The sequence below is a fragment of the Protopterus annectens genome, chromosome 13.part0, assembly GCF_019279795.1.
Source record: "Protopterus annectens isolate FY-2018-M chromosome 13.part0, PAN1.0, whole genome shotgun sequence".
Classification (NCBI taxonomy): domain Eukaryota; kingdom Metazoa; phylum Chordata; order Ceratodontiformes; family Protopteridae; genus Protopterus; species Protopterus annectens.
Genome location: NC_056747.1, coordinates 864,227,876 through 864,235,956, shown reverse-complemented (window position 1 = coordinate 864,235,956; position 8,081 = coordinate 864,227,876).

Genomic DNA, 8,081 nt, shown 5'->3' with positions numbered 1-8,081 from the left:
ATTCAAGTCCGGACTTTGACTAGGCCACTCCAAAACCTTCATTTTGTTTTTTTTAAGCCATTCAGAGGTGGACTTGCTGGTGCGATTTGGATAATTGTCCTGCTGCAGAACCCAAGTGCATTTCAGCTTGTGGTCATGAACTGATGGCCAGACATTTCCCTTCAGGATTTTTTGGCAGAGAGCAGAATTCATGGTTCCATCAATCACAGCAAGTTGTCCAGGTCCAGAAACAGCAAAGCAACCCCAGACCATCACACTACCACCACCATGTATGACTGTTGGCATGATGTTCTTTTTCTGAAATGTTCTGTTACTTTTATGCCAGATGTAACGGGATGGATTCATATCACTTCACTGAAAGACTATTTCACTGACACCCGTGTCACTGAGACCAAATCACCTATAGTCCATTTCATCTGAAACTCATTTCACCTAAAGCTCATTTCACTGACAAGTAGTACTCTAAGGCAAGTCAAAGGTATATGTCATTTTCCCCACTGTAGTGCAATCCTGGTGTTAGTATATATAGTTAGGGGAGGTGTTGGGGGTACAGCCCCCCCTCACTGGGGGGTGTGGGGGGGCATATCCCCCCACCTATTTGGGTTTTAACAAATAATGTAAAACCAAACCAGACAACAGAAAACCAAATTAAATTGGGGGCTACGCCCCACACCCCCCTAACTATATATATTAATACTAGGATCGCACTACAATGGGGAAAAAGACATATACGTTTGACTTGCCTTAGAGTACTACTTGTCAGTGAAATGAGTTTTAGGTGAAATGAACTTTAGGTGATTTGGTCTCAGTGAAATGTGTGTCAGTAAAATGGTCTTTCAGTGAAATTATACGAATCCAGCCTCTCAAAAAGTTCAACTTTTGTTTCATCAGTCCACAGAATATTTTCCCAAAAGTCTTGGGTTTTCATCAAGATGATTTTTGGCAAAAGTGAGATGAGCCTTTATGTTATTTTTGGTCAGCAGTGGTTTTTGCCTTGGAACTTTGCCATGCATGCCATTTTTGCCCAGTCTCTTTCTTATGGTTGAGTCATGAATACTGACCTTAACTGAGGCAAGTGAGGCCTGCAGTTCTCTAGATGTTGTTCTGGGTTCTTTTGTGACCTCTTGGATGAGTCGTCGCTGTGCTTTTGGGGTAATTTTTGTAGGCCGGCCACTACTGGGAAAGTTCACCACTGTTCCATGTTTTCTTCATTTGTGGATAATGGCTCTCACCATGGTTCACTGGAGTTCCAAAGCTTTAGAAATGGCTTTGTAACCTTTTCCAGACTGATACATGTCAATTACTTTGTTTCTCATCTGTTCTGGAATTTCTTTAGATCTCGGCATTATGTCTTCCTTTTTGGGATATTTTGGCCTACTTCACTTTGTCTAACAGGTTCTATTTAAGTGATCTCTTGATTCAGCAGGTCTGGCAATAATCAGGCCTGGGTGTGACATAGACATAAAAAATGTTATAATCATTGTTTAAATTTGAAATGGGCCTATATGAAGGTGGATCTGATTGGTCTTTACTGTCTTTAGGTATTACACCCACCACAGCTTTTTTCCAGGATATTGGTGCTTCCCCCTCCTTTTTAAATACTGTTAAACAAAACCTTACAAGTCTTTATAACTTTATTCCCTCCTAACTTGCAAACTTCCACCGAAATATTAGCTATTCCTGGAAATTTTCCTTCAAATTGGTTATACATCACCATTTTTATTTAAGCTCCTCCTATCTTAACTGTTAATTGTTAAGACTAATCTACCTGTAACCTTGGTATGTTTAAGTCTTCCACAGATATGTCCATTTGTGCTTTTTCCTGATTTCCCCATTTCCCTATTTTATACGAATTTTCATAAAATTTTCAAAATATCTCTAATATTTATACAGGATCTCTGTTTATTTTTCTTGTTATAAGCTCTCTAAGTTTGGCAATAACCCTTTCTACTTTCTGTTGCCTAAGTCATTGTGCCAAAAGTTTTAGTGCTCTGGAGTTCTTAACAAAAAACAGTTGCTTAACAGCAACCTTTTAAAATGCATGCATATTATCTGTGTATTTTCTTATTTTCTCTTTAGCACTCTGCAATTGCATCTCTTCTTGTTCCATGAGACCCCCCTTCTTCTGTAATAATTTAACCTTTGTCAGCCCCTCTAAATAATTCTTGTTACTTCTTAACCATATATCTTTTTTCTTTTATCTCTACCCTATTTTTCAATTCCACTTTCATTTTATCCCACTCACTAGCTATAACTTCTGGAGTACTTTCTATCTTCCCTCACAATTTCCACTACCAATTCCTTAAATTCCTGTCTTTTTAACAGGTAGGTGAGAAAGTGCCAGTGTCTCATCTTTATTTCATTATCCTGCATTTTTATCTTAGTAATTATTAGCATATGATCTGGAATACTTATTGGATGTGTGTTAAAATTCTCAATTAAATGCACATATTCCTGTGAAATATAATTTGCCTAATCTAGCCCATTTATTGCACCTTTGTGAATATTATGTAAATTCTCTATGAGTTCCTGCTACTGAATTGATGTCTTCCATACCAAATATTTTCTTAAATTATTTCAGAAATCTGCCTTATTTTGTTATATTTCCCTTCTAGGCCCCCAGATACATCATCATTGCTATGAACCAAATTCCAGTCCCCACCTAAAGTAATATTCCCTGCTGAAAGTTGATTATTTTTCCCCAATTATTTAAGCTCCATAATAGCCATTCTAGGTGGAATATAAATACATGCCAGTGTAATCATCATCCTTTGCCAGTAGCCCTTTACTACCACAAATCTGACATTACTATCTTTTTTTTCCTCTTCTATCACTGTTGGAGCTCATCTAGCAATTAATATATGTACTCCTCTTTTCCTTTGTCTCTGATAGTCTGTTGAATATCCATCCTGAAATCCTTTATTAAATTCACATGTTCATTTCTTTCCAAATGTATCTCCTGTTGCACTGCTATTTACAGTCTGCATTTCTGAATAAAATAAAATATTCTTTTCATTTTGTCTATACCTATGACACCATTCACATTCCAAGATAATGCGGGAAGTGTTGCCATTATGATAAGGTATCATTACTCCCACCTATTATACATGACAGCTTTTTAACATGTCTATTTTCAGGTTTTTTGATCATGTACCCACTAATGTTTGGCAGGCTAATCCTTTATTGATTTTTTCTTACCATCAACATTGGAATCTATGTCACATTTTACAAGACATTTTGTTTTAATGAAAACCCCTTAAACAGAAAACACTTCCAAAATCTGTTAACTTGATACAAGCACAAAAACTATGTACATCTTCAAATAATTAGGTTTAACCCTCCTAATAGGTACAATTGTCCCAAATAGCTCCAAACATAGGCCTTAATTAACCTAAAATTGAGAGTATCCATGCTAAGACACGTTATTGCCCATGCTTCTACTTAAACGAATTGGAGTCTGTTCTTTTTTATCTTTATTCCCCTCCCATATGTGAAAAAAAACTTGCATGTTTTCAGAAAACATTAACTTTAAGCCTTGCAGAAACTAGTGTTCTGTTTTTATTGCTTTATTATCAGCTTGCCTTCATAGAAATCTAAGAGAGAAGAGAAGAGAATTGTAGCCCTCAGCTGAATGCTTCTAAAGACAAGCTGAAACATTTATTGCTAAAGCAAAGCTTTTCATTATATTCAGTGCTCTATTTACTGGTTTCTACTTAAAACATGTTATTAGATTAAGCTGAGGGTTTTAATCCAGACATTCACCTATGCAAAAGTAAGAAAAAACATATCCGCTATACATATATTACTATCTGTATATGTTTGCACCCCATCTCCTACCTCAACAACCCAAGATTATGCCTACTAATTTAAATATGTTCTTGTCTACTTTTTTCTCTTTCTAAATTGTAATGCCTATATTTTAATACTAGAAAAGAAAAAAGAGAAAAATGCATTATATACAAGAACAACTAAAGTGCTTTACTACAATCATGTAATTTATATTGTGAAAAGTTTCATAGAAATACTATTAAGAACAGAAATTGTTTACTTAGAGTTACATTTTTTCATCCTCTTTTCCTCCCCTCAGTGATCTCCCAAATATTAAATGAGGCAAATGGCTTTCAGTTCCCTACAAGCTTAACATAATCAGCAAAAGTCCACTTTTTCCACTGTTTTTATACAGGGATTTTTCACAAATGTGACTGATGTTTTGCAGTCTCACATTTATTCACTCATGTTGCTGATCTCTATCCTGATCATCTCCATCTCCAATATCCAGATTCTGGTTCAATTCCAATGTACTCCCGATTCTTATATTCAACACTTGTGCTTTTCTTTGTCTCTCAAGCATTTTCTTTTGAGACAGTGGACAAGGTTTCACTGGCAAACTCTTCCATGAGCTTTATTATCAGAAGAATGAGAAGCAGAGTCCCCTTCTGTTTATAGTTCAGTTTTTGTTGGACAAACTTTTGTATTTTCTCCTTAGCCTGTTCTGCATCAAACAATGACTGATACTCCAGGGAAAATATTCTGAAGATAGCTAGATACAGCTACCTCTCAACATTCCCTGATTTCTGGAATAAATTTGTTTGTCTTCTGCCTGGTGTACAATAAATAATCATTTTACATAAACACTCTTCTGTATCCAACTCTGAATACTTTGCCCTTTTGCCACAGTTTTGTCAGAATCAACTCTTTCTGCAGGTAGTTTGCATCTTTACTAAATACAGGTCTTGGATGCTTTCTCATGGACATATTTGAAGCATACACATGGTGTGCCCTTTCAGTTAACAGTTCTTGCTGTAGAGTACCAGTCCAGTCTGTTCCTTCTAGTTTCTCTGGTACAGCAGAAAATCTCAGATTTTCCCCACATACTCCATCCTCTAATTCTACCATTTTTAAAACATCTCTTCTTGAACAGTCTCATACTCAGACAGCCTTTTCTTCATTTCAACCTCTGAGACCTCTGATTTTTGCAATTTTATCAGCTTATCTGAATATCTATTTAAAGTTTATACCATTTTCCAGCCTTTTTTATTTGAGTTGATATATTCCTTCAGTGTTTTTGGTTATTTTAATCAGTTCTAAGCACAACTGACTTGTGTTTTCCTCTAGAGTACTAGAAACAATGTCTTGCACCAAAGCTGGAGCTTGAACTGCTTTTTCACTGAAAAGCTGCAGGATTTTTCCCAGTCAGTATTTTCTCTTCACCTTCTCTACCTGATTTTCTTTCAGGCTCTCTTAGTTTATTCTTTGCTGTAACTCAATGACCCCTACTATCTTTATCAATCTCTTTGGATTCTCACAACTAATCTCTACTCTAACCAGAATCGACAAACATACTAACAAGTATTCCATACTAGACTGGATTCTCACCAACCAGCCAAACATATAGGTTCATAGGTTCATAGGTAAGTACTAGGCTATCTGCCCAAAAGCATTTATAAGCCTAGCCAGAATGTGTTGGCTTTTGCCACCCCCTTAGATTATCTCCCTGTGCCTCTGTCCAGCAGAGCCATTAGTTCCCTGCGCCACTGTCCAGCAGAGCCACTGCAGTGATCCCAGGGGTAAATTTTATGTTTCCCATCCACCCGTCAAGGTTTCTCTTGAAGAGTGTTAGTGAGGGGTTCTGCCTGATGTATATTGGAATCCTGTTCCAAAGCATGGGGAGTCTCTGGGACAGGAATCTATCCCTCCAGCATGTCCTATTTATCTTTGTGGTGAGGTTTATATCTCTAGAGCATGTGGCTCTCTGGGATTTGTTTTTTTTTTTAGGTGGAGCATGTCCATCAATTTTGGGTTGGACATGGCCTTGTATGTCAGGCAGAGATCACCTCTGAGTAAGTGTTATGCAACCGAGTACAGCTGGAGTTTCCTGAGTCGTGCTATGTAACCAGTATGGCTGCCTCCCAGACTCTCTTAGACTCTGTTAGTGACCACATGGCCACCAACCTTCTCGGACAAAAAATAAGCTCAGCTAAAACAACCACATATAAATATATCCGCAGCAAAAGACATTTCTCCATAGAAACTTTCAACTCAATTCTAAAACAATACAACTGGACTTAAAACACCTTAATCTGGGTGATGTTGTCCTATACTTCAATAATTTATTCCTAAACACAGTTAACTCTCTGACCCCAACCACAAAAAAACAAATCAAAGCAAAACTAAATCAATGGCTAAGTACAGACACACTACAAATAATGAAGCAAAGAGATAGAGCCTGGCTGCACTATCAATCATCCAAAACCCGAACTTTGCTCCAGAAATACTGCCAACTAAGAAACTTAGCCACCATTAAGCCACTCTTAAAGGCAGGACAAACCCCCCACCCCACCCCAAACCTCCCCATTCCCACAGACAGCACAGCAGCCCAGTTTAACTCTCACTTCATAAACTCCATATAGTCCCCACTAAACAATAATAATAATAATAGCACTCCACTAATTACTCCCAGTAACTCTAGCCTCAAAACACCACTTTCTCTTTTGAGCCCGTACAAACTAGCATCATCAAAAAAATCCTCCTCAAGCTAAAACCAACAATTGCCACAGACCAACTACCCCTCCCCCCGAATTTCTAAAGCTAGCAGCAGACTCTGTTTCATACCCAGTCTCCCTAGTCATTAACAGCTCCATCTCTGAACAATACGTCCCTAAACTCTGGAAAATCTCCCACATAATTCCCCTACACAAGGGAGGAACATCCAGAGAATTTTCAAACAACAGGCCAATTGCCATACTACCTCCCAAAGCAAAATTCTAGAAAAATGCATACATTCTCTACTACTGACCCACCTATTACAAAATAACATCCTCTCTAGCTCCCAACATGGTTTTACACCTAAACACAGCACCACTGCCGCTCACCTTAACTTCACTAATTCTATCAACCAACTAAGAAACAGTGGCAACCATGTATCAGGCACTTTCCTAGATATGTCAAAAGTTTTTGACACAGTTTCCCATCAAAAACTACTATATGAATTATCTGCCATTAATCTCTCCCACTCTGCAATCACATGGTTTCATAGTTACCAGTCTGAACGTCAACAAGCAGTTAAGGGCAGGATGAAATCTTAACCCTGCTGCCTATCTCTGTTGGAGTCACGCAAGGCTCAATCCTAGGCCCACCACTCTTCTCCATCTTTACCAATAAACTTAGTTCTGCATCCAACCATTCCACAACTGTCCGATATGCAGATAACTCCATCATCATCTACTCAACTCCCACCCTCCCCAAACTCATGACTAAAAACCAAAAGCCCTTCCCTGACATACAGCAATATCTTACAGAAAACCAACTCATTCTAAACCATAACAAGACAAAACTTATGCTATTCACTAATAACAAAACCTCACTTCTCCCACCCCCTTTTTACATCCTTGCCTCCAACAATACAAAAATCAAACTTGTTGACAATATCAAGTTACTAGGAGTCACTATCAACAACTCACTAAAATATGACAAACATATAGCACTCTCCATAAAAAATGTCCACATTAAACTTGGTTCACTATATAGAACTAAACCGTTTCTCACCCCTACCACAAGAAAATCAATTGCCAGAGCACATCTGCTATCCACTTTAATGTATGCTTCTCCTATTTTCACTAACCGTAGGAAACCTGATCTTACCACACTAGAGGCCTGCTATCACAAAATAGCTAGATTTGCTACTATCTTCCCCAACTGAATACACCACTGCACTGCCTTAAAACAGCTAAAATGGCTAGAACTACCAAACCTACTATCACTCAACCAATTTACTGTTGCCCACACCATTATACATAACTGTCCTTCCCTTAAAAACCTAATCCAAACATACTCGACCAACCATACCCTTCGCTCATTCAATAAACTACTATTAAAAGTCACCAAAGCCAACAACAGCTTTGGTGACTGTCTTTTCTTAAACCAAATAGCAAAAGTCTGGAACTCCAGACCCAGACACATAAACAACACTACCTCTACTGCCAAATTCAAACTTCTCAAAGAGTACCTATACAACAAGCGGCTGTGCTCCTGCATTACCCCTGGATAATTTTAGGACATGACCCCATCCTAGCCACTCTCTT